Source organism: Musca autumnalis, unplaced genomic scaffold (assembly GCF_047663935.1).
Source record: "Musca autumnalis isolate F117 unplaced genomic scaffold, ASM4766393v1 scaffold_5, whole genome shotgun sequence".
NCBI classification, from domain to species: domain Eukaryota; kingdom Metazoa; phylum Arthropoda; class Insecta; order Diptera; family Muscidae; genus Musca; species Musca autumnalis.
Window position 1 is genome coordinate 14,111,072 of NW_027412088.1, and position 14,028 is coordinate 14,125,099.

A 14,028-nucleotide genomic window follows, 5' to 3' on the forward strand; every position below is an offset into this window, starting at 1 on the left:
CAGACAAACAGTAACAACAACTGCAACAAGTAATCCCTGTTTTTTAGACAATTGTGTTGCCGAAAACAAAAACTTTAGGTTTACACACTGCCAATCGAAGTTACAAAGCAACAAAAACAAAGAAGCTACCAAAAAAAACCAAAACAAAAAGAGTGGCACTTTAAGGCACAACAATTTAACAGGAGAAAATGGCCATTAACAAACTGTCACTTAAATGTTTAGAGCTTTTATTTTTGAAAATTAGAGAAAAAAGTGTTAGAAAAAAACTTTATTTTAAGAAAACTTAAAAAAAAAACTTGGTTGAATATTGTTGAAATTGAAAATATAAATAAAATATCAAAAAATGTTAAGGGCATTAACGGAAATTAAGGAAGAAATGATTTTGGAAACCCCCTCCCCTCTCTATCTTTATCCATCTTCCAACCTATAAAAATAAAAACTATTGCAACCCAAACTTATCTCAAAGAAAACTAACGTCAAAAAGGTAAAAAAACGTTTAGATAAGCAGCAACCAAAGAAATGTGATGTATCGACAGTTTTGTGACAATTATATAAGTATAGAAAGATAACAACAAAAAATATAAAAAACATGTTAACATTCCACAGTAATGAAAGGAAACAAAATATAACGTATAAAAAAAACATTTAAAAAATAAGCCATAATGCAATAACAACAACTAAATTATACATTATACATATATAAATACATAGTAGAAAAAATATCTTAAAACATATAAATATAATTCATAAAAATATTAAATGTATGTGATTTTCACAATAAAAAATTGGAGGTTGATTTTTATTCGTTTAACCCACCTAGCGCCGAGATTTGTTTGCGGTAAAACTTAAAATTGTTTATAAAAAATATATTTTGAAGACTTTCTAAGCATTTCTTAAAAAAACGTTTTTCTCTAAAACGTATAGCTTTCCAGCAATCTTTTAAAAGTGCAAAAAACTTTCGAGGATGATATAGGTGTATCTTTATATGCCAATCCCTTGGTTTTTGATTGAGAACATACTCTTACTTTTTTTTGAGTAGCTTGGGTTTTAGGCCAATTGCGTGGAAATGCATAGGTCAAATGAAGCTTTATAAGCCTGAAATGACAGATAACTGACAATACTATAACAAAATGCAAAAAACCTTACAAATATATTCGAAAAAACCAGAGCTTTACGGCAATTTTTGCAACCATTTTTTGTGGCGTTTAAACGACCAGTGGCTTTATCTGGGTTAAATAAAAATATAAATATAAAAATATCTGAGAGAAAAATACATATAACGAAAGAGGGAAGTAGGATGGAAGTGAAGAATAAAACAAAAAATATACGGAGGGTTTTTTTCGCCTTGGTTTTTGTATTGGAAGTACCAGTTTCAGGTTCATTTGTGCCTAGACCGGATCGAGTAAAAATTCAGATCAGTATTGATGTGCTCGTTTTGTCACATCAGCTTCCACAACAAATCGATGGCATGCAATCGATATAGGGAATGTGCACATTTTAGGGGCTGCTACGGGCTTGCGGGATTACAGCGATGGAGACTCTGTTACATCAGGCAATGGTAAAGTAGCTTCTGACAGTCATATTCGACTAAATCCCCACTGAACCATCAACGTACCCAGAAATTCATTTCCAATGGCTATTTGGCGAAAATTTAAAACAAATGTATGAATATTTTCCATATCGAGGGGACCGGACCACCTGGGTACGTCGCAGCTTTTGAAAGTACGGCGACTTTCACTTGCCATTAGAAAGTATACTTATCCCAAATTCGAACAATTTTTTTGGGATATCCTCACTGATGTTGTCGTTCGCTATATACCCGTACCTCATGGTCGAATACTCAAACAGAAGCCAAATTTTAAAGAAGAGGCAGCTGAATAGAAGATGTGAAAGGTCTTCTCTCCAAAGGAGGCCTGTGGAAGGTCTTTTCCCCATAGAAGACCCTAGAATGTCATATATCCGTTGAAGGCATGTAGAAAGTTTGCTAATCACAGAAGATCTGCGATTTATACAAGACCTGTAGAATGTCTTCTAGCCATAGGAAACCTGGCAAAGGTCTGCTATTCATAGAAGACAAGTAAAAGATCTTCTATCTATAGTAGACCTGCCGATGTTCTTCTGCCCATAGAAGACCTGTAGAAGATCTGCTGTCCATAAAAGGCCTGCAGAAGGTCTTCTATCCATAGAAGATCTAAAGAATGTATGTACATATAGAGGTATTTTATCAATAGAAACACCACAGCAGGTATTTTATCCATAGAAGACACTAGAAGGCCAACAGAGCGTCTTCTCTCAAGACCTGCAGAATGTCTTTTGTCCATAGAAGACCTGTTATCCATAGAAAGACCCGTAACAGGCCTTCTATGTATAGAAAATCCATAGAATTTTTCTATGCATAAAAGAAATTAGAAGACCTGCAGAACGTCTTCTTTCAATAGAAGACTTGTAGAACATCTGCTATCCATAGAGAAGCAGCTAAGCAGTATACATTCCATTAATTTTTTCAACAATTTTTGGAGCTGCTAAAAAGGCTACACGACGTAGATTTTTTCAACAATTTTTAGAGCAGCTAAGAAGGATACAAGACTTGGATTTTTTCACCAATTTTAGAAGGCTACAAGACTTGGATTTTTCAACAACACTAGGAACAGCTAAGGAGGCTACAAGACGTGATTTTTTCAACAATTTTAGGAGCAGCTAAGCAGGCTTCAATGCGTGGATTTTTTCACCAATTTTAGAAGGCTACAAGACGTGAATTTTTCAACAATTTTAGGAGCAGCTAATCAGGCTTCAATACGTGGATTTTTATAACAATTTTAGGAGCAGCTAAGGTGGCTACAAGACGTGCATTTTTCAACAATTTTAGGGACAGCTAATCAGGCTTCAAGACGTGGATTTTTCAACAATTTTAGGACCAGATAAAGAGGTTACTAGACGTGTATTTTTCAACAATTTTAGGAGCAGCTAAGCAGTCTACCACACATGCATTTTTTCAACAGTTTTGGGAGCTGCTAAGCAGTCTACCATACATGCATTTTTTCAAAAAATTTGGGAGCAGCTAATAAGGCTACAAGACGTAGATTTTTTCTAACAAGACTTGCATTTTCAACAATTTTTAGAGTGGCTAAGAAGGCTACAAGACGTGTATTTTTTCAAAAATGTTAGAAGGCTACAAGACTTGGATTTTTCAAAAACATTAGGAACAACTAAGAAGGCTACAGACGTGAATTTTTCAACAATTTTAGGAGCAGCAGTCTTATTTTAGAAGATCGGACTCTTCTTATAGAATAACGCAAATCCCTTCTATAAAGAGAAGATCTTCTTATAAAAGGCCAGAGGGATTTTTATAAAACTCCAGAAGGTCTTATCAGAAGAACCAGAAGGTTTTCTTATAGAAGACCAGAACCTGTTCTATTTAAAGACCAATAAGTATCCTTTCAGAAAACACAGGGTCTTCTCATAAGACAGGGGTGTCTTCCTTTAGAAGACCAGAAAATCACATTTTAGAAGGCCAAAATTTCTTCTCATAGACGTCCAGAAGGTCTCCTCGTAGAAGACTAGAAGGTCTTCTCGTAGAAGACCGCAAGGTCTTCCCATAGAGGTCAGGTCAGATGGTATTTTCATTGAATAACAGAAAGTCTTCTCCTAGAAGACCAGAAAGTACTCTCATAGAAGACCAGAAAATCTTCTCATAGAATACCGGGAGGTCTTCATATAGAAGAGCAGGAAGTCTTCATGTAAAAGACCAGAAGATCTTCTCATAGAAGACCAGAAGGTCTTCTCATAGACACCATATAGTCTTCTCATAGAAGACCTGAAAGTCTTCATATAGACTTTCAGAAGACCTTCTGAAAACCTAAAAACCATAGAATACCAGATTGTCTCCTCGTAGAAGACTTGAAAGTATTTTCATAAGAAACAAGAATGTCTTATAACATAACACCAAAACGTCTTTTTATAGAAGAACAGAAGGTCTTCTTATAGAAGAACCTAAGATCTTCTTTCAGAAGAACAGAAAGTCTTCTGAAAGAAGCTTTGAAGGTATTCTCGTAGAAGAGTCTTCTCATTGAAAATCAGAGGGTATTTTCATAGAGGAGAGTGTTCTCATAGAGGACCTGAGGGTATTCTCATAGAAGATTTTAGGGCTTTCGTAGAAGACGTCGGAAGGCCTTCCGACAGAAGACCGGAAGATCTACTGCTGGAAGCCCGGAAGATCTATTCCTATATGACTGGAAGATCTACTCATAGAAGACCTAAATATCTACTCCTGGAAGCCCAAAAGATCTACTCCTATATGACAGGAAGGTATACTCATAGAAGACCACAAGAACTATTCAAATTCGGAAGGATTTTTCATAAATAACCCGAAGGTCTACTCATAGAAGATCGGAAGGTCTTCTCATGGGAGATCGAAAGATCGACTTCTAGAAGACCAGAAGAACTATTTATAAAAGACCGGAAGGTCTACTCATAGATACTTGAAGATCTATTAATCGAAGCCCCGAATGTCTTCTCATAGAAGACATGAGGATGTTCTTATAGAAGACCTGAGGGTATTTTTAAGAAGACTTTAGGATCCCCGTAGAAGATGTCGGAAGGACTTTTCATAGATGACTACTCATGGAAGACCCGAATATGTACTAATAGAAGCCCTGAGGGTGTTCTCATACAAGACCCGAGGTTCTTCTTATTGAAGACCTGAGGGTCTTTTCATTGAAGATATGAGGGTCTTCGTAGAAAACGTCGGAAGATCTATTTACGGAAAACCGTAACATCTACTCCTAGAAGACTGGAAGAAATAACCATGGAGGACCGGATGGACTTCTCATAGAAGACAGGAAGTTCTACTCATAGAAGACCGTACGAATATATCATAGAAGACCGGAATGTCTTCTTATAGATTACCGGAAGATCTTCATATACATTACCGGAAGGTATTCTCATAGAAGACCCAAAAGTCTTCTCAAGGAGACCAGAAAGACTTCTTATAGAAAACCAGGAAGCCTTCATATAGAAGACAAGTTTTCTCATCGAAGCCCAGAAGCTTTTCTCAGAGAAGATCAGAACATTTTCTAGTAAAAGAGCAGAAGGTCGTCTTAACGAAGACCAGAAGATCCTCTTAAAGAAGAACAAAAAGTTCCTATAAAAGAGCAGAAGATATTTTATAGAAGTCCAGAAAGTTCTTATAGGAGACCAGAAGATCGTCTTGTAGAAGTCCTAAAAACTTCGCATAGAATCCTAGACCAGATTATTGAAGACTTCAACGTCTTTTCATAGAAGACCAGAAGTTGTTCTTATAGAAGACCAGAAGGTGTTCTTATAGAAGACCAAAAGGTCTTCTTGTAGAAGACCAAAAGGTCTTCTTGTAGACGACCAAAAGGTCTTCTTATAGAAGACCAATATGTCTTCTTATAGAAGACCAAAAGGTCTTCTTATAGAAGACCAAAATGTCTTCTTATAGAAGACCAAAAGGTCTTCTTATAGAAGACCAAAAGGTCTTCTTATAGAAGACCAAAATGTCTTCTTATAGAAGACCAAAATGTCTTCTTATAGAAGACCAAAAGGTCTTCTTATAGAAGACCAAGAGGTCTTCTTATAGAAGACCAAAAGGTCTTCTTATAGAAGACCAAAAGGTCTTCTTATAGAAGACCAAAATGTCTTCTTATAGAAGACCAAAAGGTCTTCTTATAGAATACCAAAAGGTCTTCTTATAGAAGACCAAAACGTCTTCTTATAGAAGACCAAAAGGTCATCATATAGAAGACCAAAAGGTCTTCCTATAGAAGACCAAAAGGTCTTCTTATAGAAGACCAGAAGGTCTTCTTATAGAAGACCAAAAGGTCTTCTTATAGAAGACCAAAATGTCTCCTTATAGAAGACCAAAAGTTCTTCTTATAGAAGACCAAAAGGTCTTCTTTTAGAAGACCAAAAGGTCTTCTTTTAGAAGACCAAAAGGTCTTCTTTTAGAAGACCAAAAGGTCTTCTTATAGAAGACCAAAAGGTCTTCCTATAGAAGACCAAAAGGCCTTCTTATAGAAGACCAGAAGGTCTTCTTATAGAAGACGAAAAGGTCTTCTTATATAAGACCAAAAGGTCTTCCTATAGAAGACCAACAGGTCTTCTTATATAAGACCAAAAGGTCTTCTTATAGAAGACCAAAAGGTCTTCTTATAGAGGACCAAAAGGTCTTCTTATAGAAGACCAAAAGGCCTTCATATAGAAGACCAAAAGGTCTTCTTATAGTAAACCGTAAGGTCTTCTTGATTAACACCTTGTATAGGAAGATATAGAAAATCTTCCTATCTTCTTACAAAAAAAACTTGAATTAATAAATATCGATCCTCGGGAAAAAGATTCACGGTTCCCAACGTCACACTGACTGATTTGAAGAGCGGCAGAAGTTATTTTAACCGACAATTTCTAGAGCAACCCGAGAGTTACAGGTCGCATAAGATCTGTCGCTGCCGAAGGGGTTTCATGGCAGTTTAAAATGTGTTGGTCCCGGACAGATCCTCGATGGTAGTTAGTTATAGTCTAGTATCTTATTGAAGTTCTGAACCTATGGAGTGCAACCTCCATCGATCCTGTTGGTGAAGACAGGCAAGAACGCTTTGGCAAGACTCTTTAGCCCTTACTCCATTAGAAATATCTATCCAGTTCGCTATTATCAGTACGGCTGCCGAACTATATACCTTCTGAACATATATCAGTCGAAGATTTGATCACAACAAAACGTGCCATAGAACAGTTTGATCGTCGATAGCAAAGACCCTTCTTTCCTCTTTATATAGTTTCTGATTATCAGCTTAAATTTCGCTGACCATATCCTCTAATATTAGTCGAAGAATAGTGCCGGTGACGGTAGACCTAACGAAAGCTTTTAGTACCGTCATACACGCCACTCTGTTTGAGGACATCACACACAAACGTCTAAAAGTCGATGAATTATATGTGTTGACGCCAATAGCGCGTGGAATTCAGTATGAAGAAATCGAATTGATCTCTCCGAAACTGTTTAACCCATCTATATCTCAAGACATCCAAAAGACAGAGATTGTTACATATGCAGATAATTGCACGATCATAGTGCCCGAAGGGTCCCATCACACAGTGGATCCGTTTGTATGGAGAAAGTGGCCAAAAATATTTAGAGTGTAAAAATCAAGCCAATGCGCCGGTTACAGCTTTTTGCTGCTGCGAAGAGTATTTTAAGAACCCACGAGCGTAACATTCCCCCCTCCTTTCCCCTCTGGAGGTGGTAAACGGTAAGAATTGTTTTATGCTGTTAATACAAAATGACATGAACAAAGGTCCCGATTATCTTATGATGCGAAAATAGGCTTGGGGAAACAAAACCAATCTCCAAAACAACATAAAATCCAACCAATTTAGCGGATTAAAAAAATCAACATTTTTGTCTGAAAATTGGTAAAATTCTTAATATAGATCTTATAGCGTTCTTTCTGGATTGCACGTACCGCCAACGTAAGACAAGTTTGGAAGAAGATTTCTTCATCTTGCCAATGATACCAATTATCTTTATGTAGGTTTTCAGATAACAGAGGTATACGCTAATATATCCGTAGAAACCCTATTCTAGGGCAGCTTTAGTCAGCAGCCCACCATTTATAGTCTGGCACTAGATGGCAGCTGATTTTAATACTGAATAATCTAAAACCCATGACCTACTTTGGAAAATTATTCCCGAAGTGGGCACTGGTGAGCATCATGACTAAAACCTTAGGTCAAATTTAAGCATATGATCGTATTGGCATTATAAAATACACTAAGAAAATATGCAGATAACTAGAAATCCACAACACTCTAAAACACTATTCTTTAAAGAAAATTAAGCTATTATCTCCTCCTTTCAAATCCACTATAATATTTTGCTATACGTATTAGTTTCGCGATATTTTGAATATATTTACTTGCACATAAAATATAGGTTGTACTCACACCAAAAAATATTAGTCAAATGTTCCGACTTTTAAAGCTATTCTTAAGAAGATCGCGTTCGAATGAAACAAAAATTAATATATGTTTAAAAAGGTCCATGTCATAGCTGTTAGAGTTGCCATATGTTGTACCAAAATTTTGACATTAATTTTTTATTTTTGGCCAATGGGTGGATCCACTGTGCATCATCGACAACATTTTCAACTGCCTTCTTATGTACGAGGAGTATGCAAATATCGACGGAGTATTATACAATATTCTGCGCAGCAGTATAAAAGACTATGGCCAAATTATTTACCCCATGGACTCCGGAAAGATGAGTGACACTAAATGTGCAGTTGGACGGTAGAACATTGGACATTTTTGACATAGTTTACCAAAAGTTAAGGCAGGAAAGACTATTGCTTGGCACCTAGCCTTTGATCCTCATTGGGAAATTGAACGACCTAGTTCAAAATCTAGTTCAATGGACACCTGTCGTTTGTATGAACAAAATGCGTATACTTAATATTTCACGTTAGTTTGTATGATGTTACACATACGTTTTTGAACTAGGACAGTGAACTAGGTCGTTAAATTGCCCAACTCTAATCCTCATCAGTCCCCTTGTTTTTTCCGGAAATGTTTTTTTAAATAACTTTTATTGAAAAAATATTATTCTTGAGCTCTAGTCGTCATAAAATTGGGGAAGCGTTCTTTGTTTCAATACAAAGAACTAAGAGAACTGATGAGTCCAAGTGGCGTTGGACGAAACTAGTCTTCTCTGACATTCCCCAAAATAAATCAATGTTAACTGCATCCCACTTAAAAAAGTTGTTGTTTTATAAAATTTACAATAAAATTAAGAGTAAGCTGAATTATATTACAACAATCAAAAAAAATATTTCACAAAATATTAATTTCAAAACCTCCAATTAAAACAAAAATTGTGAAAATCGAATACGAAAATTTTAGGGAGTTTTTTGTAAACACATTGATATTGAAAGGAAAATATAAACCATATCAATTAGAATAGAGTAAACATACCACACATACACACATACATATACAAAAATAAAGACATAATGATACACATATAGATAAACAAATATACATAAATACATACAAAAATATTAACTATATGTGTAACAAACTAAAAAAATAACAAATTGCAAGAAATTGCCAAATATATTTTAGAAATATCTCAAACAAAGAACAGCAATGGCATACGAGATAAGAATAATACATAGCAACAAGTACTGTTGCTAAAAAATACATAAAAACCTTTTGATTAAAAAATCTCCCCCTAATTTTACATTTACATGAATAACTAAAGAGCAATTACATCTCAAATTACGACAACAACAACATAAGCAACACATGACAATAAAAACGCCGAAAAATACACAACAGCAAACAAGGTTTATTGTTTTACATAAAAACAGCGACGACGACAACAACCAACAACACCAAAAAGTAACCTCATTACAGGACATTAAATAAATCCCACCCACCCCTTCTTCACAAACTTGCAATCGAGTTCATTAGTCCCAAGAAAACCGTTGGCAATTAATTTATTAAAAATTTAATAAAACAAATTGTGTAATGGTAACTTATGAGTTCATATCAAAAAGGAAAAAACGAAATGGAAATTACATACATACATATTATGAAATCCAAGATTTTTTTGATATAATGAAATATGTTTCTCATTAAAATATCCTTTCTATAATCCCTCCCTCCCTCTCTCTATATACACACAGCAGCCACACACATTTTTCACAAAATATCCATACACAAGAAAAAATCTATACAAAAAATTGTTAATGCTTTAAATGTGTGCTTGCCAAAAAAGAAACAATTAAAATTCAATACCATAAAAATGAAAATAAAACAATGGAGCAAATATAATAGTATTATGCTCAAGAAAAACAAAATGTTGTTAAATTTAAAACAAAATCTATATATGGATATAATAAATCAAAAAAAAAAATCCATACTGTTCAATATTTCAAGTTGTTAATACTAAATGTCTATGTATGATAACTATAATAAATGATAAATATACAACAATAAACAATGAAACCAAAACAAAATATAAAATAAAAACTTGTTTTGAATTCGGCTTCTGATTAATAGAAGTAACCTCTTTAATAACCAGCTTTTAACAAAACCCAATATCGGTTTCACACAATTGGAGTTATTCTGAACATAAATTCCCCGTGAGTTTTGTCACTTTCTCCCTTAAGTTAAAACGGCGGAAAGACAAAACTCACTGCGAAATTTCGTTCAGAATAGCCCCCACTAAGTCAACTTATGTACAACCATCCATGCACAGTTAAACTATAGCGTGATTATTGAGGAAACTTCGTTACAACAAGTAGGAAAGTATCAGTCAGCTGTGCTGACGGAGATATACCCTCAGCCTCTGACCAAAAAAAGAAGCAAACACAATAATTGTGCCGTATATAAAATTGATTGAATTTGTATCACGAGTTTACTTTAAAAACCAGTAAGGAAAGGATAATAATCGGGCGACTATATGATACCCTACACCACTGTGAATATGTAAAATATATATAGGAGATATATATCAATTTGAACTGATTTCTATATAATATGGTACACTTATTACTCGACAAAATTTCGTCACACATTCTAAATTTCATCAAAATTGGACTGATATAGGGTGTTTGGTGCAGCAAATACGTGAAAAATATATATGGGAACTATATCCAAATCTGAACCGATTTCGATGTAATTTGCCACACTTATTTTTAGACAGAATTCAGTCACACATTCTATATTTCATCGAAATCAAACATATATAGCGTGTTTGGTGCAGCAAATACCTGGAATCGGGCGAAAATATATATGGGAACTATATCCAAATCTGAACCGATTTCAACGTAATTTGGCACATTTATTTCTAGACCGAATGCAGTCACACATTCCAAATTCTATCGAAATCGGACCTATATAGCGTGTTTGGTGCAGCAAATACGTGAAATCGGGCGAAAATATATATGGAAGCTATATCCAAATCTGAACCGATTTTCACCAAAAGCAATAGCGTTCTTCCTATGGATAAAAAATTATATTCCCAAATTTTCAGCTGAATCGGAGAACAAATGCGACTTGTACGTTGCGAACAAAAATACATGGACAGACTGACAGGCGGACGGACAAACATGCATAAATCGACTCAAAAAGTGATTATATCGACGCCTCCAAACAATAGTATGCTAAGTCGACTTAGCATGTTTTCAAGTTCTTTACGTTTTTATAATTAACGTCCTTTAACTTAAATTCTGTCAAATTTTGGTAATAATCGGACAATCCGAACAGAAGTTATAAACAAATATTTACTTAGCATAGTACTGAAGGTCAAAGACATTTCCAAACTTTTAGAGCTTGTCTTGCAAAACTCACTGTTCAGAATTAGCAAACTATTATTTGGAGGTGTCGAACGTCCTTTAACTTAAATTCTGTCAAATTTTGGTAATGATCGGTCAATCCGAACAGAAGTTATAAACAAATATTGACTTAGCATAGTACTAAAGTTCAAAAAAAAATTCCACTCTTTGAGAGCTTCTCCTGCAAAACTCACTTTTTAGACTTAGCATACTATTATTTGGAGGTGTCGATATATATATCCCCAAAAGAAACTGTGGGTCTATTTCGTGTCCTTATGCATGTTGCATACAAATGCACAAAGGCATAATACCCCTTACCACAGTGTGATGTAGGGTATAATAAGTGGAATCTGTAGGTACCGTAATGTGGGGCTATACCAAATCATTGACATAATTAGTTACTAACATTTTTAGTAAGCAAACTTCATTCATAGGGAACTCGAAATATTAAATTACGTTAAACTAAGTTCGGAAGTTAGCTTGTACGCCAGCCATTTTAGTATTTGCCAGCAGGTTTTTTTGGAGCTTTTGGCCCATTATCACAGGAAGTATGGAGTTGCCTCAGAAAAAATTGTACCGTCGTAAAGGGGGGCCACAGAGACAACCTGCTGAAAAACCATTAAAAAAGTATCAGTCGGCTGTGCCAACAGAGATATAGTTTCAGCCTACTTGAATTGAAACTTTAATCTACGGACAAATGGACACAATTGTTGAACTTTTTGGGGGAGGTACCATAAGGAGAAGATCAATATCGGCCATTTTAGAAGATAAACGGAATTTGGTCCAACGTTTGGTCCAATTTGGTTTCCCCGTTCAAGGGATATCGTGCATACCATTTTAGTGACATTTTTTAAATATTGGAGGGAAGTACAGGAAGTTGTTGCCAATCTTCGAACTGAAACTAAGTTTGGGCACCTTTTTGGCTGTTTTCTCAAGAAATATGTACTTGCCCCTGAAAAACATTTACCGTCGTAATTGAGGCAGCGAATGCAAGTTGCTTCAACAGAAATCAAAGTCATTCGAGAGCAGGTCTTAAAGTGAACTTATGCGAAATTTTATGTGGGAGGTACCCGAAGGAGCGGACAAATATAGTCCATATTCAAACCTGATCTATATCTGGTAGATATCTTATGATGTGTAAAGTATGGACCAAAACGGTCACTCCCTTCGAGAGTTATCGTGCGCACAATTTTTCCGAACATTTTTGAACTTTTGTGGGAGAGGTACCTGAAGGATTGGACGGATATGGCTTATCTTCGAACTGAAACTTAGTTTGGACAAAATATTACGAAGGCCACATTTTGGACCGAATCGGCAGATCCGTTCGAGAGTTATTTTGCACTCCAACCACTACACACGGTGTCATAGGGGTTTTTTTGCACCTTTCAGGATATTTTCTCAGTAAGTATGGACTTGCCCCTGATAAAACTTATACCGTCGTATAGGGGACAATGAATACAAGTTGTTAACATAAAACTCAACGCGATTCGAGAACAGCTCCTGAACTGAACTTTTCCGCGGCGACCGGTTCTATGTACCGGATTGACCCGAGAAAACAATGTATGCTTGGGTATTCGTATTTCTGCTCAATCTGGCTCTGGGTCTATCTCCAGTTCCATAAAAGTGGGTGCTTCGATGGGATATAGCCACAAATCCACTGGAGTTAGATGAGTAGGTTTGGCGGGGCAGTTGAAAAGGTGCAGTGTGTCAGGTGGGTCCATGTCGCATACTGGGCAGATGTCTTGCACGATGGATAACCGCCCTATAAAAAAATTAGGCGACTGCAATATCCCGAGCGTAGTTGGCAGCTGACGCTCCTCAGCTGCGATAGATTGGGGACGCAACTGCGTCCGTGTGAATGTTATTTAAGCCTGCTTGATATGCCTGTTGATCTAGGGGCTCTCTCCTTTATCGTTGGACCTCTCCCTCTAGAACGTCGATATCCTTCCATATGTGCCTGAATATGTCGTGCCTACCCAGCAAACCAAATGTCTGATGTCCGACACGTCTGAACAATTTCGGAAGCAAAGTCGTTCAGATTTCGTTCCGATTTCTAAACGAGGAAATAGTTCAGATTTTGTACCAATTTCGGAACGAATGTCGGAAAGAAATTTCCTTTCCGAATTTCCCAAGGATTTTCTTCAGATTTCGTTACGAAATCGGACCGAAATCGATCCGATGTCGCTCAGACATTTCGATCCGAAATTATGTCAACCACTTCATACAACTTTCGTTAAGATATCGTTACGATTTCGGATCAGTAGTGCGATTCTGTAACTAATTTTTTGAGTTATCGACAAAAATCGGTAAAATAAAAATGCTTATAATTTCGGTATTTAACGATATTTTTCGGTAAGTTAGGGACCAATAAAAAGTAGTCGTAAAGTTCTACCGACAGCAAAAGTGTTGTCAACTTTAATTTAAACTTATCATTGATAATTTTGCGTTTTAATTTTACCGATTTTTGTCGGTAACTCAAAAAATGAGTTAGAGAATCGCACTACAGATATCGGACTATCGTCCGAATTTTGTTCCGATTTCGTAACGATGTCGGTACGATTGGTTTGCAGGGTACCCACCAGATGGTGATTGGGATGGCTGCCACGGTAACACCCGAGCAAGTAATGCAACGAAAGCATCTCATTGTGTTGCTTTGCTGGAAGAATCTTTGCCT